Below are 24089 nucleotides of genomic sequence, written 5' to 3'. Positions count from 1 at the left end.
ATTTTTTTTAAAAAATTAAAAATCAACACTGAGTACTACTTTGAGCTACACCCTGACTTAAAATTTCAAATATGGTCATTAGAATGTTTAATGAAAATAAATTATTTTAAAAGTTTTTTGAGGTACAATTTTACATTCTATAAAATTCACCCATTTTAAGTATATTATTCAATAATATTTAGTATATTTACAGAGATGTGGAACCATCACTACAAGAAGAAAATATTTTTGAGCTTATTTTGTAATTTAAACTTCTCAATAAATGATAGCATTCAAAAGGAAATATTCTAAGTTATTAGCTTATTACAAAAGAATCTAAGTTATTAGCTAAATTTTTACTGTGTTTGAGAGACTGTGTGTCCAGACAAGGTGGTTTATTGTCCCAGGTAATCCTGTGGCTTGACTGTTAACTTAATATCACTAAAGTGACTGACCACTGAGTAGAGAGAGAAAAATGCCCTCTCCTTATGCCATGTCTCATCCTCACACGTGACAGCCAGTGATCAAACAACTGAGGATGTACTGAGTGCTTTCAGAGAGCCCCCGACTCTTCTGAGACACTGCCTTATCAATGAGGCTTTCCTTGACCATCCAATTCAAAATAGCAAAAACAAAAACTTTGCTGCCCTGCCACTTTCTATTCCTCTTACACCCTGATTTAGTTTTCTCCATAGAACTTACCTCCATCTGGTGTACTATATATTTACTTGCTTATTTTTCATGGCACTTTCTCCTCACTGAAACATGATCCCCATCAAAACACAAACTGTATTATTCACAGCTATATTCCCAGAACTCAGAACAATTCCGGGGATACAGAGGTATTCAATCAGCACTTTTGAATATATTCATGAATTAAATAAGTATTTCATGAGTACCTACTATATGCCTAATTTTAGACACTGATATATAACAGTGAACAAAATATGATAATTTATGAAATATCCCTTCCCTCATGCAGTTTACATTTTAGTGCTAGAGACAAATCGACTAATAAATCATAATAAAGGAATATGAATAGTGAGGGTGTCACTTTAGATAGCATGTGAGGAAAATTCTTTCTGAGGAAGCAACAGTTGACAATAGCCTTGAATAAAAAATACAGTTGATCCTTAAATAACACCTTTGAATTTCACAGGCCCACTTATATGTAGATTTTTTTTCAATAAAGACACAGTTGATTCTTGAACCACACTGTAAAAAATACCATAGGGGGCCTCCCTGGTGGCATAAGGGGTTAAGACGCAATCTATGAAGCAATCTGCAGCCACTGCACCACGAGTTCAATCCCCGGCCAGGGAGCTACCCACATGGCGCAGCAGACCTCTCCTGACTCACCCGCTGCTTCCCTCAGCAGTGTATTTCAGTCAGTCTGCCTGTTCCGTTCTCTACTCTGTCGCTGGTGAATCTTCTCACCCCCACACCTCTGGCCTGTATCCCAGTTCTTGTATGCATAAATGGATAAATCTTTTTAAAAAAATACTATAAATACATTTTTCTTCCTTATGATTTTCTTAATAACATTTTGTTTTCTGTAGTTTATTATAAGGATACTATGTGTAATACATATCTAAAACATGTGTTAATCAACTATGGAGTAGGAAACTCCTGTTCAACCGCAGCCTATTAGTAATTAAGGTTTGGGGAAGTGAAAAGTTACACATAGATTTCTACTACAGGACATCAACATCCCTTACCTCTCATCATTCAGGGGTCAACTATACAGAATAACCCCTGCTGAGGTATAGGGGGAGAGCATTACAGGAAGAGTCCACAAGCACAGAGGTCCTGAGGTCAGGCCAGCTTGTTATGATCAAGGAAAAACAATACCAGTATGTGGGGCCAAGAAAGAGCACGAGAGAATACCAATGGTGAGAGAGAGTAGTCAAAGGCCATGGTAAGCACTTGGGATTTTTCTCTGACAATATGAGGAGTCAATGAAAGATTTTGAGCTGAAATAATATCTGATTCACATTTTAAAGGATCCTTTGGTTCTATGGGGAGAACAGAAAGTAGAGGGGTGAGACAGAGCAAAGACAGACAATCAGAAGGCTACTGAGGTGTGAGGTAAGAATTGAACTTGAAGGTGGGAAAAACCAAATATATATCACAGATATGAGATACACACACACACATATACAGCACACACACATATATACACAGCACACACAGATACAGCTCACAGATAAAGATTCACCAAAAATTAAATGTGAAGTGGTAGAAAAAGATGAAAGGATTACTCCAAGGTATTGCCTGAGCCACTGGAAGAATATTATTTATTCCAAGATAAAGAACTTTCAGGAAGGAAAGGATTTGGGAAGGAGGTATTTAAACCATCACTTAAAGAGTGGGACAAAGATACAGACTTACAAGGACTGAAGCTTGGACAGCTAAGAAAAATGAGGAGGATTAGGCAAAAGGGATTAAGAGAAATACAAGAAGAGAGGGTGGATTGCTAGAAAACATTTTTAAAAAGGTGTTTCAAGAAAAAGGAAATAATTTTCAAATGCTGCTAAGGACTGAACATTTATCATTTAATTTGGCAATGCAGAAGTCATTAAAAAATAGTTTCAGTTGAGTGGTGGGTGGGCAAAAAGCCTGGCAATAATGGGTTGAAATGGATTTGACAGACTCAGAATTAAGTACTCTTGTATCAAGTACTCTCTTATGGCTTTGCTTTCCAAGGTTTCAGTTACCCAAAGTAAATAGTGGTCCAAAAGTATAACTTACAGTAAAAAATTTTGAGAGAGAGAGATACCACATTCACATAACTTTTATAAGTTTTTTGTTACACAGACATATACAGACACGTTATGGCTCTTTGCTTTATTGCACTTAAAAATACTGTATTTTTTTTTACAAAAACACTGAGTCATCAAGTGTATCCCTGCCATTTTTCCAACAGCATGTGTTTACTTTGTGTTTCTGTCACATTTAATTAAGATATGTACATTGTTTTTTAAAGACATGTTATTATACACTTACCAGACTCCAGTACAGTGTAAATATAACTTTTTTAAAATAAATTTTATTTTTATTTTATTTTATATTCCCCCTTATTTTGACCCCAATCCCTCCCCTCCCCGCTCCCCACCCCCCATAGAGAGTCTCTGGTTCATAGTTGTTTGCTGATTTTGATTTTCACTTTCTTATAGTTATTCATTTTCCTGGTCCCTTATTTAAGTTTTCTAGATTCCTGCTATGAGTGAGACCATCCTGTATTTTTCTTTTTCTTTCTGGCTTATTTTGCTGAGCATGATCCCTTCCAGCGCCATCCATGTTGCTGCAAATTGCATGTGTTTATCTTTTTTTGAATGCTGAGTAATATTCCATGGTGTATATGTACCACATCTTCTTGATCCAGTCATCTATTTTTGGGCATTTGGGTTGTTTCCAAAGCTTAGCTATTGTAAATTGTGCAGCTATAAACATAGGGGTGCAGGCACTCTTTGGAATTGATATTTCTGTGTCCTTTGGGTAAATACCAAGGAGTGGAATTGCTGGATCATATGGAAGCTCTATGTTTAGTAGGTCAAGAAATCTCCACACAGCTCTCCGTAGTGGTTGTGTTATAGGACAGGGAGAGGGGCAGCCCAAAACCCCGCAAACCTGCCTGTTCTAAATGGGTTCTGCCATCCGCCACATCAACACAAAACATATGAGACTTTAATGGGAAGGAACTTTAATTAGGAAACGATACAGGAAAGGCAAAGAATCTAGTTTTTAAATGAAGCACCCAAAGTTACCCATCCCCTCGTGGGTAAAAGTCCATCCATATGGGAATGGCCCAGAGCAAGGCCCCAAAGCCTGCCACAAGTCTAAAGCATCTTCCAGTGGGGACCCACAGAAAAGGGTCAGAAACAACCAGACAAGCCCGGAAGGAAAAGAGCAAAATCAACATCAAGATAAAAGCTGCCATTGTCACCTCCACATGGGTCTCACCCACATCTGTGTCACCCAGTCCATGACCAAAGGACAAGTGCAGTTTCTTCATGTGTCTCTAGGCTCCACGCGCCTCCTCCAGGTCTCCTGGCTCCATCCCGCTTCCTTCCTCAGTCTCTTCTGCTGCTTCTCTTCCTGCTCAGCTCCACCCTCCCTTGGGTGGGGCAGGGAACCTCCCCCTTTCCTGGGGACCACCCTGTTACAGTTGGACCAGTTTGCACTCCCACCAACAGTGCAGGAGAGTTCCTTTTTCTCCACAACCTCGCCAACATTTGTTGTTGCTAGTTTTTTTAGTATGTGCCATTCTCACTGGTGTAAGATGGTATCTCATGGTAGTTTTGATTTGCATTTCCCTGATTACAAGTGATGTTGAACATTTTTTCATATGCCTGGTGGCCATTTGCATTTCCTCTTCAGATAAGTTTCTTTTTAGCTCTTCTGCCCATTTTTTGACAGGATTATTTTCTTTGTTGTTGTTGAGTCTCATCAGCTCTTTGCAGATTTTTGTGATCAGTCCTTTATCATTAGTGTTGGGTGCAAAAATGTTCTCCCAGTCAGTGGGGTTTATCTTTGTTTTGGTTATTGTCTCTTTTGCTGTGCAGAAGCTCTTTAATTTGATGTAGTCCCAGCTGTTTATCTTTGCCTTCACTATCACTGCTTTGGGTGATGTGTCTGTAAAGATGTCTTTGATGTGCCTATCACATGGTGTTTCGCCTGTATTTCCTTCTATGAATTTTATGGTTTCAGGTGTTATGTCTAGTTCTTTAATCCATTTTGAGTTGATTTTTGTGTATGGTGTGAGGTAGTGGTCAAGCTTCATTCTTTTGCATGTAGCAACCCAGTTTTCCCAGCACCATTTATTGAACAAACTTTCTTTGCTCCAATGCATAGTCTTTGCTCCTTTGTCAAAGATTAGTTGACCATAAATCTGTGGGTTTAGTAAATATAACTTTTATATGTACTAGGAAACCAAAAAAATCCTTGTCACTTGCTTTATTTTGATATTAACTTTCTTGTGATAGTCTGGAACTAAATCTCCAATATATCGGAAGTGTGCCTGTTTTTGCTCTATTTTATTATTAGTTATGCTGTTAATGTCTTTAAACTATCATACGTATGTATGTTAGGGAAGGTACGTACGTTAGGGAAAAGCACAATATATATAGGGTTTGGTACTATCTATAATTTCAGGCATCCACTGGCGGGGAGGGTCTTGAAACATGTATCTTCCTCTAGATCCTCCTCCCCCCTTCACAGTTCTTGGACAATTTAACCTTTTTATTAGTTTTCTCACCTGCCAAAAGAGAATTATAACTCCTTCCTGGTGACAATGTAGTTAGATTAAATATGGAAACTAAAATCAATAATGAAAATGGTACCCATTTTCCTGGTCTCAACTAAGGGGCGCAGGCCAAAGAGCCAAGGCACAGCTGGACTGCCCTTGCCAAGAAGCTGCATCAGCCATAACAAAGAAGTTGTCTCTGGCAAATAAAACAACCAGTTGCCTGAAGATAAGGCTCTAAATAGGGCAAATTTGAATAGCCCTCCTTGTTTTCCTCACTGCATAGGCAACATCAAATAGATACACTAACCAGACATCTGCCCAGAACCTTGAGATATTTCTCTTGCAAACTGTATAAAATCCATCACTGAAAAGTTCAAAGTTCCAGCAGCTTTCCCAGAGCCACCTGGAGGTTGTTCCTGGGCTAGAGTGTCTTGATTCTTTAATAAACTCACTTAATTTTCGCTTGCTTCAATGCAGTTAAGACAACAAATAAGAATGCAGGAATTCTGAAAATGTTACAGAATCAGTCTGAATCTTTCAATATGCTACCATGTTTAATGATATGTTATTAAAAATGGAAAAGGAAGAAATACATACTAAAGGTCTACTGTAAGACTTCTATCTGCACTAGGAAAATTTCCATGTTTGATCTTAGTTAATTTTGACTAGCCCTACTATAACACACTACAGTGTTGTCACCTTTTCTTTTAAAAGATAGAATCCAATATAAAAAAGACCAAACAGAAATAACAAAATCTCATTTGAATTTCTTTATGTGATCCTAAAAATTTCACTTTTGAAATATTGAAATAATCAGTGATCAAAACTTTTCTATAAGGGTTTATATTTGATTCAATCTAAACCATCTACATTCATTTGAAAGAAAGTATATACTCAGTAGCATTTCCAGATGGCCTGGTGGTGGACTTTACTCCAAAAATCAAGAGAAAGAACAAGAGAGGAAGCCCCAGAGCTGCTGCTCTCACAATGCTGCCCCCAGCTCCATGTGGACTGTGCCTGTGCTTTAAAGTGTAGAGCACTTTGGAGAGAATCTTGGGCCTAGAAGCAAGTCACACCAGTCCTTTCGTAACAACTCCATTTTCACTCCCAGGTCTAATTCCAGAATTCTCTGTTTCTATGTGTTTCTAAGAGTAACAGACAATGCATTATCTCTGATCTGCTCATCTCAGAGCCACTGTTGTTATTGGAAGCAGCTGTGCTCTTGTCCCCAGCTCTGTGGCTGCTCCACAGAGGTCCCTGATACATAGGGACCCATGCATCAGACACCAGTGCCATTAGCTTTGCCAGGTCCAACTTACAGTATGGACCAAGTGCCAAGAGGTATTTCCCTCAGCTACAACATCTTCCACTGGAGAAACAGATTGGTTATTCCCTGGCAGAATTCTCCACCAAAGACCCCAATATCCTTTGATACTGCTATAGTAGATACCTGGAATATAGCCATTGAAGTTTCCTAGAATCTTCATTTACGCTGGCTTCAACAGATGGAGGTACATGGAGGCTACACTGCCGGTCCTTCCCTAGAGCTGGAACCACCGCACCCCATCAGTCTGTGCCCTCACACCTACTTGCAGGCGAAGGTCTTTTTCCATCAAAAGATTTTATAATGTCAGGAAAGGAGAGCCATTCTGTCAAACATACAAACATCAACTCGTCTATATACTCTTCATTTTTTAGTTGTCATAGTTGTTTTTACTTTTGAATCTCAAAGCATTTATACAATTTTTATTTCTGTAAGAAATTCAGGGGCCTTCCTGGTGGTTTAGCAGGTTGAGCGCAGCACTGTGAAGCTGTCTGCAGCCTCTGCAGCATGTGTTTGATTCCTGGCCCGCCAGGGAGATTCCCACATGGCGTGGCAGACCTCTTCTGTCACGCCCACTGCTCCCCTCAGCAGTGCTTTCGGTCTGTCTGCCTGGTCTGCTCACTGCTCTGTCTCTGATAAATCTTCTCACCCTCCCAGGCCTCTAGGCTGCACCACAGCTATTGTATTAAAAAAAAAAAAAAATCTTAAAAAAAAAAATTCAACAGGCAACTTTTCCACCTTAATAAAAATTAAAAGGAAAAGGGGGGGGGGGGGAAAGAACAAGATAGGGTTTTCTTCAGACTTGTTAACCAATTTAGTTTAGGTGCACATAGCTCCCAAGCATCAATTTATACAAAGTACGGACTTGTTTTTGTGGTTCTATGGTTTTGTTCTGTTACTCTATAACAACCATATTTCTAGTGACGTCCTTAAGCTTTGTCTCCTTCCTCAAACCTAGAATCTTTTTCCCCTCCCCTGTCTTTTGTCACAGGGAGTGGCCTCCCAGCCCAAAGTAGAAATGCCTTCCAAAACCACCTTTCTTTCCTCAGGGGTCAGGAGCTGTCTCACACACAGATCTAGGAAGTAAGCTGCCTAGAACTGGGAAGGGGATTACACAAACTAGAGATCTAAAAACCATCATTTTAAACGTCTGTTTACTTTTGAGTATATATACTTTTGTTCTAAATGTATGCTTTTGAGCAGAAATGCTAAATCTTCTCCTCCTGCTGCTTCTGAAGGTCTTCCTTATCCAAAGCCCTTTAACAGCTTGGCTTCACTTTCTACCTAGTCACCCCCTCAGATAGGGCATGTAGAGGTGGGATTCCAGACAGGCAGAGAGCAGCTGTCAAGCACAACCTGTGCAGCTTCACAGTGAGGTACAAGTGTACGACCTGGACACCAAGTGACCTAGACTGTAGCCTCAATCCACGAGGGCTTTCAGCACATCACATGCTCGCCCAGGGCTTTAGTGGCCAGGAATGTTGTCAAGTTCTCCTTATCCCTGTACCTCAAGTAAAGCCACTAAGGCATGGAGATGGAAAAGGACAATGATGGTGGTTCCCCCAAGGATGTGTCAAAGGAGCAAAGAATGCATATTGAGGATAATTTCTTGCTTGATTTGAAAATTATATGTGGTAACAAACTCCTTCTGCTCATGTACAAATCTGTACTAAGGCAGTCTAGGGAAAAGAAATAGCACCTTGGTACAAATGAATTTTTCTTTCCATAAAATCAAATGATTGAAATTTTAGGCATTTCTTAGCAACACAAGTAAATAGATTTCTTGAGAGTCATTTTCAAAGTGGTTGTATCTCTTGGGCCTGGGACTAATGGGTAATTTCTCTATCTTTTTATGTGTTCTCTGAATTTTTTGCTAATGTGTACTAGTTCTGTAATAAGGATAGGTACTTTCTAAAAAGAAGAAAATGACGACTGTGCAATGTGAAGAGAACAGGGGGAAAGAAACTTAAAAACTAATAATGATGGAACTGACATTACTGAGTATCATGTATTATATACTGGGCAGCAATTGGCTCATTTACTTCTTCTCAACACTGGGAAAGAACTTATTATCATCCCCATTTTACATAATGAGAAAAACAAAACAGAAATGGGTTTAATAATTTCTGAAATCACAGAGCTAGTAAATACTGTTACTGGGACTTCCCCTAGATGTTTTCACACCTGGGGCTCTGCTATTTATCATTCTACTCTACTGCTGCCTCGGTGATCTAAAAATTAGACATACTTGGTTTGGTAGGCATTGAATAATTTTAGAGAACAGATTTTTTTCATACATTTTATGTAGGTTAATATTCCTTGAACGCACATTTACAGAAAGCTAGAGCAAAGTGTTTTAAAACGATGGTAGGTCGGCAGCAGTCCTTCTGCCCACCTGTGACGATGCAGGTGCTTCCTTTCACCAACTCTCTTCCTCCTCAGAGCAGCAGCCTCCCTGGCTGCCTGTGATCTGTACCATGCCAGGACTTCTCTTCACTGACCTCCCACAGCGGAGGCAGCTCTTCTCAAGGCAGCCCACCTGCAACCATGCAGGCGTCTCTCAGCAAACCTGTCCCTTCTGGGGCAGCTCTTCCTGCCCGCTTGTGTCTATGCAAGTGTCTTTTACTCTTTTGTCCCTTTCCCTAATGAACCTGCTCTTTCAAATATTAAAAAAAAAAAAACTACGGTAGGTTGTAAAGGTCAGGAATGGTCACAGTGAAGGTTTTCTAGGATCCAGCAGACCGGGTAAAGGAGGAGTCAGAGTCCTCAGTGGTTTTTTGCAGGTCTTTTATTGGGATTTACCTGGTAGACAGCAGGCAAGGGTGCTAGGGGGCCGGGAGGCTGGCAGTCCTCCCAGCCTCCAGCAAATCCTCATTCTATCTGGGCTCTCCGGTGATCTCTGCTTCTGCTTCTTTGCTTCTCTCTCGGCTTCTCTTTCAGCTTCTCCTGGCGTCCCTGTGATGCCGCCCTTAAAAAGCACAGTCTCAGCCCAGGTGAATCCCATCTACCTATGCCCACACCCTACTCCAGGTGCCCGCCATCAGGCATGCATTCAGGACCGCAAGGATCCATCATCTATCCTGATGGCAGGAGGGCAGAAAAGCCTGACATTTTTCCTTACCCTACATAGGTCTGTGATTTAAATTTCACCAAAGATAAAGCAAAGTGGGTGGCCAACTCTCTAGTAGGAATAATCAAATAATTGAATAGACAAACATTGGTCTGTGCTGTATTCAATTAAACAAGGAGACCATTTAGGCTGAGATGGTTTTAATACCTTGGAAGCCTGCAGAAGCAAATGAAAATGTAGGCCAGTATCTGCCACCTTCAGGTCAACCTGTCACCAACAGCCAGCTAGGCTTTTCCATAAAACACTTAAGCTATAGCCAATCAAATAATTTCCTTGTTTTTGCTTCCTCCTTTTTTCATAAAAGTCTTTGCTTTAGACCCTGTCAGGGAGCACTCCTAACCACTCCCAGGTTGGCACTGCCCAGTTTGAATTAATATTTGCCCAAATAAATTCTAAGTAATTTAATATGCCTCAGTTATCTTTTAACAGTTGACTTCTAGCCCATTTTAGGTAAGTAGCTCAAAGAAACTTGAAAAGTGATTTGAATTGCTTAGAAAAAAATTTGGGAACTCACCAACCAGTTTTTAAAAATAAAAGACATTTAAAGGCAGAATTTATAGAACTAGAAGCCACCAGGGCAGCAATCAGGAAGAAATGAAGTATATGCATGAGTGGGTGTGCCCACACACATCAGGGAAGACCACTTTGCCACTTTCTCATTTTGTCTAACAACTCAGTCTCTACCATGCCTTCAACCAGAAATGGCAGCTACTTTAGGGCTTTTGAATATTGGTCCTCTTTCTCCATTCATCCTCTTACCTCCTGATTTTTCAACTCCTACAGCTGGATCCATTTCACCGCATATCACGTGTCAAGAAACTGGATAACAGAAGTGATTTCATGGCTCAAAATTGAGGAGAGGGCACCAACTACAATAAATATTAGCTGTAAGAATGAATAATTACTAGAGGTGTGGCTCTGTTACGGGGCAGACGGAGAGGCACCCCAGAGCCCCCAAACCTGCTCATTCTAAATAGGTCCTGCCACCTGCTGCATTAAAACAAAACATACTCTAGTGCATGAGACCCTCAATGGAAAGGAACTTTAACACAATTAGAGTGCAGCAAAGACAAGACAAAAAAAAACTTTCCAAATTGAGCAACCAAAGTTACCCACCCATTCTCTCGTGGATAAATGCCCAGACAAACAGGGTTGGCCCAAAGCAGGGCCACTGAGGCCCAAAAGCCTGCACAAATCTAAAGCATGTTCCAGCAGGGACCTGTAGAAAAAGGTCAGAAATAGCTAGACAAGTCTGGTAGAAAAAGAGCAAAATCAAAATCAAGATAAAAGCTGCCATTGTTAACATCTCCAGGGGTCTGTCACCCTCATCTCTTTCAACCAGTCCAAGGCAAGAAGTAAGCATAGCTTCTTCACATGTCTCTCTGCTCCACGTGCCTCCTCCAGGTCTCCTGGCTCTCCATCCTTCCTCCTCCAGTCTCCTCTCCAACTTTGTCCCTTCCCTGTTCAGCTCCACCCTACCTTGAGTGGGGCAGGGAACCTGGAACCTGCCCTTCCCTGGGGAGCACCCTGTTATAGCCCTTCTGGACAAGCAATTTTACCTGTAATATGCAAAAGCAGTGAAGGACACAAGACTACAAGATTCAGTTAACGGTTACCTATGGTAACAAAATCAGGTTCTGGTTGTAAGGAGGTGGGGTAAAGGGGGGTAGGGAGAGCAGAAGAGTTCACTGGAAACTAGTTATACTTTGCAAACAGACAAACCTCGATCAAAACCTGGTTCTACTTTCGCCTTAGTATACGACTTCAATTTCTTTTCTTTAGTCTTAGGTAACAAGCTTGTTTATAATGTCTGACTTTCAGGGATGCTATGGTTTGGGCATGAGGAGAAAGAAGTTTACTCTGGTTCTTCCATGATCCTTTTCACTGGCACTACAAAGAGGAAAGCCTAGTCTGATGGGTTACTTTCTTCTTTGTCTTATCAGAAGGCCAGCACTCTTCCAGAATGGAAGGAGATGCCTCTCCCCACTTCGTTTATTTTTCTCTGTAGTCCTCTCTTCTCTCTTCTGTAAGCATGCTCTAAGCGGTAAATGGTGAGACCTATCTCTCCCTGCCCCCTGTCTTTTTCTGCCTTTTCCTTCTAGGTGGCCTAAGTATGGCAAAGAGAATGGGAACCATTTCCTTTAGAAGAAAGACCTGTCTATCCTGTTCCCCTTGCCTCCTGGTGTCTCCTCTCTTCAACCTCCTGTCTCCAATGTGACTAACTGGTAGTAACATTTGGGTTTAGGCTTTAGGAGGAAGAAGGGTCTCATTGAGTCATTTCTGCCAGAGTTCCCTGCCTCAGGGTTTCACACAAAAGTCCACCAGCAATAAAATGTTAATGCAACTAGGTTTAACTTTCATCACACTGTTTAGCAGAGGTGCAGAGACGTAGCAGATGGAATTTTACATTATCAATAAAAATATCTCACGCTTGTACCTTAAGATTGTCTCATTTCAGGTAGTAATTTCCTAGTTTCTCTCCTTTTTTCTTTTCCTCCTCAAAGGGGTATCTGGGTGTGGTGCTTAGGTGACCTCATGATGGCTCACAGTCCACACACTCTCTAGATTATCGCCAACCTGTGTTGCAAGGATGCTAGTCTGGTCTTGCCCCTGAGCTGCCAGTTCTAAGATCTGTTCTCCTGCTCTCCTCCTTCCCTGACTCTTGGGTTAGGGCTGGAAGGAACTTTTCTTGCATCATATTTACCTCCCTACACCAAGATGAAATTTGTAAACATCCACTTCCCTGAGGCCTACGATGAGAATGGCGACCAGGGAACATAACTTATGGGAGAGAGGAAAATACACACATAGAGCTACACACATCATCTTTGTCGCATTTTTTTTTCCTTCCTTTATCATTGTCTGCTGGAGTCTCATATCAGCTTCTGCATTCAATCTGTCTGGTATGTTTTGGTTGAGATCTGTTCTCATACAGGCATGTAGTTGGAAAAGGATCTTGGGGTTTCCAGGGCTTGTCTGACCACATTCTGAAAATTGCCACCCTAGTATAAGAGCTACTGCTGCAAGAATAGCAGATTTTTCCATTATAGAGGCCTCAGCTTTCCAGGTTGCCGCAGACCTTGATATTGGAACAGAATCTGTTTATCAACCTCCCTACCTCTAGCCTCTTCGCTTAGAACTGCACAATTCCTCAGCTGGCAACCTTAAACAGGAAAATGAGATGAAAGATCCTGAGGGAGTATGCTGGCCTTGGGTAAAAGGGAGTGGACCAGACATCCTAGTAAAGAGATGAGGGAAAGAAAAAATCACAGCAAGGAAAGAGAAAGTGTATGACATTCAGGCACATTTATGAACAGATATGTCTCAGTGTCTGGGCTGCAAAAAGGAAACAAGCTGAACCTGCAGGGGTGTGTGTGTGTGTGTGCTTACTGGTGTGGAAGAGCTGGTTCTCAAAAGAGGGAGGAGTTGGTAAACATATTATATTACTTCTACCTGTGTATCTTTTGGGGCCTAGCTGGCAGTGCCACAGTGTTGACCCCACTAGTTGGGCAACTGATAGAAAAATGGCAGCGTGTAATGAGAAATAATAAGTTCTCATTACATTGGAGTGGACTTGCTACCATGGGTGGGAAGGCGTCATGTAACACCTTCTGGTTCATAAACCCTTCCCCATAGGCTAGCACCACCAACACCTCACTGTGTATCTTGCCTATCTTCTTTATAGAAGGAAGGTACAGGCATCCAACTATCAATAGACCTGGCCAAGTCCCAGATACTTACCAACCATCTTCCTTTCATTAGCTGGCCCAGCTCTGCAGGGAAGGATGTGTGTATATGCAGATGTGAGTAACTATGGGGTGCTGCAAGTAGAAGAGTGAGCCACACCCTTTGGCTATTAGATATAAGCTGAATCACTCAGAGCCCCTCGTTGGGAATCTGGACTGCAGACTTCCATGGTTGACTTGTTCATAGGACAGGGAAGCAGCAGCATCCTGAGAATTATGAAGTTGTGTTGGTCAGTTTTCCATGAGTTGATATTCTTACTTGTTTGACATTGTTTGACATTTTACTTGTGTTAGCTTGTGTGATTTCTTTTCCCTGATACTATACAGCTAATCCTAATATATGACAGATCATTAGGTATCTTAGGATATTTATGCAGTGTAATAGTGAGACTTACAAGTGAATTGTGAGCTGGCAGGAGGGGGTCTCCCAGCATTCTGCTTAAATGAGTGGACTAAATTAGAGGTGGTAGGAGCTGCTTAACATCTTGTTTCAACAACCCATTTGACATATTCCACCAGATAAACAGCCCCATATCCTAACAATTTTGGCACCATATGTTGACAGAAGGTACCACACATAATGATAAAGGCTATTTTTTTAACAAGAAATAGCCACACCATTTCCTGGAGGAGCGGGGCTGGCAGAGGCCTCTACATGCAGGTCAGTAGAAGCCCTGGCCAAGAGTGAGGGGATCTCATTAGCATGCTTAAAGGCATACCCTGTGTGGAGATCTAAGATGCTTAGGAGACATGTGATGTATGAAGAAGCATATAACCTGTCTGCCCATGCCCCAATGTAGCCCAGCTCAAAACATACTAAGACAAGGCTCCCCTCTACCCAATGTTGGTAAAGCAAATCCTAAAAACCTTTCCCTGGTTGCCTGAGGGAAGCCAGACTGGAAACTCTCCTTTTGGATACTTTTCCCTTTGTAGTCTCCCCCCAGATACATACCTGAGTCTAAATCAAATTTAGAAAAAGCCTTGATTAACCGGCCAGCAACTGTCCCTTTCATAGGGAGCAGCCCTGAGCAGGGGGTGATAAGCGTTTTTAAAGCCAGAAACCGCACCTGGGAGTCTGCAGCTGCCACAGCAAGTGGGAGTACAGAAGCCAAACTGTGCTGTTACAAGCAGCGAAGCTTTTCACCACGTCCCATGTTTCATGGACAAAGGGTACATACATCTTATTTTTTGATGGGATCCTGGCTTCTATTGTTTTGGCCTGAAATTTTCCCATAGCCCTAACTTGTCCTCCTGAGCTAACTCAAGCTTAGTCCTAGTGTGGTCTGCTACATTTCGCATTGCCCCCATTTCACACCTTATGCAAAGCCTTGTCTGGATATAATCTGTCCTGATTCCTTGTCAAATACTTTTTTTTTTTTTTTCCAAAAGATTTATTTATTTATTTATACAAGCACTGGGTACAGTCAGAAGCACGGGCGGATGAGAGAATTCACCAGAGCCAGAGGGGAGTGAAGAACAGGCAGACTGATGAAATACACTGCTGAGGGGAGCAGCGGGCAGCAGGAGAGGTCTGCGCACCATGGAGGGATCGAACCTGCGCTGCAGAGGCTGCGGGCAGCTTTGCAACCCAGAGCTCAACTGCTGCACCACCAGGGAGGCCCTCCTTGTCAAATACTTTTACACAGGACTAGAACCTCTGAAAGAAACCCTAGGTCAATAGTACTGTTTTAAAAAAAAAAAATTAGACTTTGCTAAAAGATTCAAGAATTGGGCAGCATTCCATCCAGATATTTTGAGGGATTACATAAAAAGAGGGTATTTGCAGACTAAAAAGGGAGGAACAAGGTTTTTAGCAAAAGATTATTTCAGGTAAAGTCACCTTCCCTCAGGGGAAAGCAGGGGGCTTTAAGCAGTTTACCTCTATGGTGCCAGATTAGGAAACTTCAGATTGATTGGTGTAGGATTACACTTTTGGGAGAGGTTAGAACTGCAATGATATTAGATATTAAGACTGGATGGACTGAGCATGAAGGATGCCATTTTGGACCTGCTTTTTTTCTATTATTTTTTTAAGATTTATTTATTTATGCATACAAGAACTGGGGTGTAAACCAGAGGTACAGGAGGGAAGGGGGTGAGAGGATTCACCAGAGAAAGTAGAGAGCATAACAGGCAGATCTACTGAAATACACTGCTGAGGGGAGCAGCGGGCAAGGCAGGAGAGGTCTGCAGCACCATATGGGTTGCTCCTGGCCGGCCAGGGATCGAACTCATGCTGCAGAGGCTGGTGATAGCTTGGTAGCGCTGTCTTTAAACCCTGTGCCCCCAGGGAGGGCCTGTTTTTTTCTATTTTTAAAAGTACCAATCACATTAGGCTTCTATTGCTGTCATAAAAGTTTTAGTGACTTAAAACAGCAGAAAGACCAAAAGGCAAAACCAAGCATCTTTTGAAAGGTCTCTTCCAGCTTCTAGAAGCTTGTGACTATATCGTTGCCATCTCTGCTTCTGTGTTCATGTTCCCTCCTCCTCTTCTGTCTTTTTTCTGTGTGTCTCTCACAGAGGACATTTGTCACTAGATTTAGGACCCACCTAGATAACCCAGGATGATGTTCTTATCTCTAGATCTGTAACTTAGTGATATGTATAACAATCCTTTCTCAAAAAGACAATATTCAAATGTTCTAGGGATTAGGATATAAACCTATCTTTTAGGGGAGCTACCATTCAACCCACTATAAGTATATAATGTAATATATAGTAAAATAATGTCACAGTGAAAGATGTGTACATTTCGAAGCCCGCTGATATATGTTGGCCATATGCATAATTATTCAATTTGCAGACATTGCACAGAATATTTTTTAAAACCTTTTTTGTCATTGCCCCAGAAATTCAGTCATATTCTTTAGAAAATAAGAAAGGTCATGATAGGATCACCTATATTTGTACAGCATAACAAGTACTGAAGTGGAAAAAGTCAGGCTGACCTGTTAATTAGCTAAAGTCATGTTAAGACAAAGCCTCAATATAGACTAAAAGTTTCAGGGAAACTGATAAACACTCTCAAGGCCAATGCCTGACTTCTGCACCCCAGATAACACTTAGAAATCTCCTGCTTCTATACTCCCTGCTTTTTTTTAGAGTGCAAGTGTACCCCTGCTGAGACAACAAATATTCTGTTGCCTAATTGCTCAGAGCTCAAACTTTGGAGAAAAATTTCCTCTGGGTCCACTTGGGTAAATAAAAGGCTTCCCTCCTCCTTCAGGATACCTGACGGAATCCTGCCATAACTTTTATATCCTTGGGACTTCAAAATGATAATATTGTTAGCAGGCAGATGGAGGGGCACCCCAGGACCTTCAAACCTCATGCTCTAAATGGGTTTTGCCATCTGCCACATAAAAACAAAGCATAGGGCCTCCCTGGTGGCACAAGGGGTTAAGATGCAGTACTATGAAGCTATCCGCAGTCACTGCAGCACGACTTTCTTTCAATCACCAGCCAGAGAGGTGACCCAACGACACAGCAGACCTCTCCTGTCTTGCCCGCTGCTCCCCTCAGCAGTGTATTTCAGTACATCTGCCTGCTGTGCTCCCCACTCAGTCCTGGTGAATCCTCCTACCCCCTGCATCTCTCTGGCCTGCACCCCAACTCTTGTATGCATAAATAAATCAATCTTAAAAAAAAATAAAGACAAAGCATACTCTAATGCACAAGACCTTCACTAGAAAAGAACTTTATTACAATTAGTGTGCAAAAGAGAGAAAAGAAAGAATATAGTTAAAATAATTTCCACATGAAACACCCAAAGTTACCCATGCCCTCATGGGTTGGACCAAAGCAGGGCCACTGAGGTCCAAAAGCTTGCCACTAATTTAAAATTTAAAAAAAATAATAATAAATGAAGTGCCAATTCTAGTAGCTTCCTGACAAACTGCATGGGGAGTAAATTTCTTGAGCTATAATATCTTTGAAAGATCTTTATTCTACCCGTGTGCTTGGTTAATAGTTATGGAAGTATCTTCGTTAGTTCAGGCTGCTATAACAAAGTACTACAAACTGGGTGTCGTATAAACAACAGAAAAGTATTTCTAACAATTCTGGAGGCTTGAAGTTCAAGATCAGCATACCAACATGGTTGAGTTCTGACAAGGGTCCTCTTCTGAATTACTGATTGCAGACTTCTTATTATATCCTCACAGGGATGACAGCACAGAGAGAGGAAACAAGTTCTCTTATATTGAAAGGGAACTAACCCCAGTCATTAGTGTTCCACCCTCAGGATTCAATTGCATCCCAAAGTCCCCACCTCGAAATCTATCACATTGGGAGGTAGGGTTTCAACATAGGAACATTAAGTTCTTAACAGGAGGAAACAGACTTCTAAGTTGGAATAATATCTTACTGGAATTTTGAAGTAATTTTTCCATTGTCCTCCAACTTCAGGCTGAGATTTCAGATTCATATTCTGATTCTCATGCTTTGTGACCTATTTTTTACCTTAGAAAAAAATTTATACTCCTGTCTTTCTTATTTCCTTTCTTAACGTAGGACTATTTTCATCCATTATGTTGAGTATTTCAAGTTATAGGCTCCTGTTCTTCAGTTCTGGGAAATTTGTATGGCATTTTTCTTTGAAAATTTCTTTCCTTCCATTTACTGATTTCTTTCTCTGGAATTCTTATTTGGAATACTGAGCCTTAAGGACAGAGCCACAAATGCTCTTTATTTTTTAGTTTTCAGACTCTTAATTTTAAATTTTTACTTCCTGAAAAACTGCCTTATGTTTACCTTTAATTTGCTTCAATTGGAATGTTCTTTTGTCCTGATATCTTAAATTTTCAATAGCTCTTTTTTTTAGTTTCCTTTTTTATAGCATCTCATTTTTGTTACATGAATGTACTATATTCCTAAGACTGTGAGACTATTAATTAGAGTAGTTTTTAAAAGACTTTCCTTGTCTCTGTGTCCTGCAAATTCCTTTTATTACTATATGCTTGTTTTGCTCCCCCCAAAACTGGTGATCCATGCCCGAATACTTATTATTTAGGGTATAGCAGTAAGAAGTTGATTGTAAATTTAATGTGCCAGGAATGTATTATTGGCTAATTGATGTCACTATAGGATAGTCTAGTATCTTAAAGAAGCCAGAGGCCAGCATTTAATCTCATCCTATGTATTTGTACATGTTAAAAATAATTGTAATATGCTTTACTAGCTAGGCCAAAATGTATATCACCCTCCTCTTTCCCTTGAAACTCAAAAAGCTAATGATGTCATTTAGATACATTTATAGCAATGAGTCACATTTGGCTGCAAGTCATAATCAATATCTCAGAGAAAGCTTGTCAAAAATATCAACATCACAGTTTCATTCTGAGTTTCTTTGTGAAGGTGGGTGTTCTAGCTCTTTAGCTGCAATCCAAACACTCTTGGTTTTTCTCTAAGTGTTCAGGAATTTTGAAAAAACCCAGGGAGTGTCAGTTTTATCTCCTTGTAAAAACCTTAAATTTTCAAGGATAAAGTAATGATGTGGTGAAAGATAACTCAAGCAATGTTCGTTTGCACAAATCCTAAATCTCTCTGGATGTTTAAAGGATATTTGAAATGTCCTTTCATTTTTCTTTTTACGTTCCGGGGTTACAAATTACAAGAAAATACTGCACCATCTCATTTAGGCTTGAAAATCATAAGCATTTTTCCCAAATAAGTATTCATTTTGTAACCTTTTACCAATACATAGTTGAAAGAGCCTAGAATTTAAAATTCCATTCTATCATATAATTCTAAGTTGAAATACTATAAAAAGTGGGGCACTGCAATATTTTATAAAAATGAGTAGTGCTATTTTCCTCATGAAGTTTTAGCTCACTAAAGGACAGAATTGGATTGACTGTTCTGGAACTGACAAATAAAGGAGATTTGACTTGGAATGTTTTAATCCATCTTCTTTTTTTTTTTTTTAAAGATTTATTTATTTATACAAGCACTGGGTACAGTCAGAAGAGCAGGAGGGTGAGAGAATTCACCAGAGCCAGAGCAGAGCAGGCAGACTGACGAAGTACACTGCTGAAGGGAGCAGCAGGCGGCAGGAAAGGTCTGCGCGCCCTGTGGGACCCTCACCCGATGGCCAGGGATCGAACCAGGGCTGCAGAGGCTGCAGGAAGCTTCACAACCCAGCGCTCAACCGCTGAGCCACTGGGGAGGCCCTAATCCATCTTCTTTAAACTTCTTAGAAGTTTAACTCACTTTCTGGAGATGGCAAATGAAATAATCAAAGATAACCAGATTGATTAACCAAATGGATTTCCATGTTTTTACACTAAACCATGGGAACACTTTTTCTCTCAGGGGTTCATGAAAAAGTAAAAACAACTTAATTATTTGTGATCCTTTTGTTTTTGAGACAAAACAAATTTAATTCATTTCACATTAAAATGGAGAATATCAAAAATCAAACTTACTAAACCATAAAATCATATTGCATCCTCTGGGTTTTCATATTCTTGTCAAGCCTATTATAACTCTCCAGATCAACTAGATTTGAAAGTCTGCAAGTCATCCCTTTTCTCTCCTTTCTCCTTACCTTTCCTGACTCTCATACTTTCCACCCTAACTGGTATCCCTGTTCAACTCATGTTGTCAGTCACCAGATCTCAGGCTTTTATGCCCATGTCCAACTTTCCATTTCCTTTGAATTATCTTAGAGTTAAGTTCCTCACAGAGTAGTTATTACTATTTGCCTCTCTACCTTCAATGTATTTTTAGAGGAGTTTTAGGCTTACTTACACACTTTACTTGTCTAAACCGGCAATAAGAGTGAGATGAACTGGATGATTATGGACCTTATTTTTTTTTTAAGATTTATTTATTCATGCATTCCAGAACTGGGGCAGAGGCCAAAGGTGCAGTGGGGGTGAGAGGATTCACCAGAGACAGAGTACGGAACAGACAGGCAGGCTGACTGGAATACACTGCTGAGGTGAACGGCAGGAGAGATAAGGGAGTTCTGCTGCGCCATTTGGGTAGTTCCCTGGCAGGCAGGGGGCCAGGGATCAAACTCGTGCTGCAGAGGCTGCAGATAGCTTCACAGTGCTGTGCTTAACCCCTTGCACCATCAGGGAGGCCTGATTATGGACCTTATTTTAAAATGGAAGCTCTGCTCAGGTCCTGCCAATTGCTGGTTCACCAGGGATGATAGAATAGGGTTGCTAGAAATTCAACTTTCCAAGAAAAGCCAGAGATCCCCTGAGATCCCCCCTAGGTTCCCTCACTTCCATTGGATTCCTGGAAATTGTAGATATAAGATGAGGAATTTTTGCACCTAGAAGGTAGGTTATGCAATGTTCTGGCTTGGTTAAACCTCTCAATGATTGTCATGTCCACAGTCCCTGAAATAGTCCTAAGTAGATAGGTGCCATCCTGGCTTACCACCCTAGACAAGAACCACTCAGAGGATATCTAGTAAAAAAATTCTGTTGACCCAAGATAATGGTGACAAATCATCCGACATCCAATCTGGAACAATCCAAACTAGACCAATCAGTTCCTCTCTCTGTGGAATTTGAACTTTAAGTAAACACTAAATGGTAGTGATAGTGGAAGTAGAAATAACAAAAAGCACAGATAGAGTGGTTGAGTCATAGGAATGCCACAACATTAGAGTCAGAATAAACATCTGCTAAATAGTGACAAAATAGCCTAGTAAGTACACTGGTGCTGGAACCTGAATACATTTTGAGTTTCCAAACTTTATTCTAAGTCTTTCACTCACTATAGGATAATTCCTATAGAGTCTGGAATTCTATGAAGCCTGGTATGTGGTCACAGGGGTTAAGTCTCAGCCACTGCAAGGTTTGAATATTAAAAGTAAACTTACTAGGGGCCTGCCCAGTGGTGCAGCGGTTGAGCGTTGGGTTGCAAAGCTGCCCTCAGCCTCTGCAGCGCTGGTTCGATCCCCTGCTGCTCCCGGGCCACTGGAGGAGGGTCCCACATGGCGCGCAGACCAGCTGCTGCGTCCCTCAGCAGTGTACTTCGGTCCTTCTGCCTGCTCTGCTCCCCGCTCTGGCTCTGGTGAATTCTCTCACCCTCCCGTGCTTCTGACTGTACCCAGTGCTTGTATAAATAAATAAATAAATCTTTAAAAAAAAAAAAGTAAGGGCCTCCCTGGTGGCGCAGCGGTTGAGTGCTGGGTTGTGAGGCTGCCCGCGGCCTCTGCAGCGCCGGTTCGATCCCCCGCCACTGGGCGGGGGTTCCACATGGCGTGCAGACCTCTCCTGCCGCCCGTTGCTCCCCTCAGTAGTGTACTTCGTCAGTCTGTCTGTTCTGCTCCCTGCTCTGGCTCTGGTGAGTTCTCTCACCCTCCTGCACTTCTGACTGTACCCAGTGCTTCTATAAATAAATAAATAAATAAATCTTTTTAAAAAAAAAAGTAAACTTACTAAAAATTAAGGTTTTCTAGAAACTAAACATAAAGAGTAACATGAAATCCAAAAATCTAGTTTACAAAACCCATATAGCTTCCTTTTGGTGGCCCATTCCAGCTCCCAGTCTTTCAGTGGTGGGTACCCAATCTTAGTCCCCAATTACTCAGATTAAAATACAGTATTAAGAATCTTTACCCTGAGTCCTTCCTTCAGGCCTCAAAAAGATAAATCCTGTACCAGGCAGTAACTCCAACTCTCACCCAAGAGATAACACAAATAGTATGTGAACTTGATCAAGAGCCCACAGAACTGGCTGCCAATCAGCAGAAAGAGAAACTGTTCTCAAGGACGATGTAATAATACACCGAAGTAACATATAATTAAAAAGCACTAGGCATTAAGTGATTTAGTCCCAGACCCACTGTGTGATCCTTATGTAAGTTATTTTATCTTTACAAGCTTATTTATATCATAGGTAAAATAGAGTCTCTCTAACTACCTTAAAGGATTAGAGCAAGACTAAAATAACAGATGAAAAGGTACTTTGAAAAACAAAAACCAATGAATTACCTCCATTCCAAAGGTTCAGTAATCTCTGCTTACTCTTCTACAACTCTGGCCAGCTCAATCTTCTCACCAGTTCCTAAATGCAACTTCAATTTGCAGACTTGAGAATCTGAAATAAAGGCTCTGTAAGATTTTTTACAGCTCTAGAAGTGTATGATTTCCATTCATCCTGTGACCACGAGTGTTTACTATGTATATGCTGGAAACATCAAAATGAGTAAAATTCTGCAAAAAAGGATAAAATCCAAATCAATAGTAATGGATGTGGTAGTAAAAGTTTACATAAAGTTACAGGGGCATGCAATTTGAATAGTTCCTCTGTTTCATTTTACTATCAAATCATAACACACTACCAAGCACTACAATGCTGCGATATATTGGCTAGAGACTGTTAGCATGCAGAGGGCTGCTATTGCTGTGGTCTTCTAAAAACCTACAGTCTAGTGTGGCAGGTAATATGGATGATGTTAAAGCTGGCCTTGCCAGATCTACACTGGTGTTCAAATTCTGCTAACTTACTGTAAGATTGACAGATATTTTAACCTAAGACTTCGTTTCTCCTCAAGTAAAACGGAGATAAACTAAAGCACCTATTCCTTAATGTTATTGTGAGGTCCAAGTGAGATACTTAATGTAAAAGAACAGTTCCTAGACAAAAATGCTTGATAAACAGCCACAATTCTTTGTGTGTGGAGCACAGTGTGGGCAGATGATTGGGGGGAGCTTTCCACCAACAGTCACGTAGCAAAACACACTGTAGGTTGCAGAACTGTTTTACTTTCTCCCTGAAAGGAAAGCCTCCTCTTTTGCCCTCTCGTCAGTCCCAGGCACCTTTTTGCGATCCCAAAACCTCACAGTCCTTCAGTAGAAAAGCAGTAAAGATTCCAATGCCCAATTACAGGTTTATGGATAACTTTCTATACCAAGAGGCCAATTTCAACCATCAAGCTACCCTCCCGAGGCTTACTCTGATTACCATGGCCAATGAGCAGCGTGGCTGATGCCAGTAAAGTGAGGAGGGGGTGAAAAGAGTGCACCACACTTCAAACATAAGTTAAACGTGATTTTCTTCACGATCGTTGGGGGTGGGGTGGGGGAGTGGACAATCCTTCCATGTACAATTGTTAGGGGGAAATGATGTCCTGAGTTAATCCCATACAGGCTTTGTGGACCCCACCCCCACTCCAGACTAAAGCCATCAGGACATTGGGAAAGACAAATCCCATCACCACCAAAGGGAGGGTGGCTGGGACCTGAGGGTGGAGTTGGGCAGCCAGGTTGGGTATAAAAACCAAACACATGGGCCTTGGGGGGGTCGCTAACGCTCGCCTCCTGGCTTCACGGCTCCTGGCTCGCGGCCAACAATCAGAGCGCCATTTGGGATTCCTGATCAGCGGATCGGGTAGGACTCATTTAAAACTTTATCTCCACTTTTCTTCCTGAGCTGTACATTTCCTCATTTCCCCTTCCCTTGTAAAAAAAAAACCTTTTATTAACCTTTCGCGTGTGCCTGCAGTACAGCATTGATAAGTCCTTCAAGCGCACGGGTGGGGACCCACAGTCAGGCACCCCGTTTTGTATCGGGGCTGCTCTACAACACTTCGAAATACCTATTTTTTAATGACACTAACGCTATCATGTTGGGCTGAAATAACAGCTACTTCCCCAAGGTCAGCGACCAAAGGAGCAACCTCGCAGTTTCCAGATT

Source organism: Talpa europaea (assembly GCF_964194135.1).
Source record: "Talpa europaea genome assembly, chromosome: 2".
NCBI classification, from domain to species: domain Eukaryota; kingdom Metazoa; phylum Chordata; class Mammalia; order Eulipotyphla; family Talpidae; genus Talpa; species Talpa europaea.
This window is presented reverse-complemented; position numbering follows the sequence as displayed.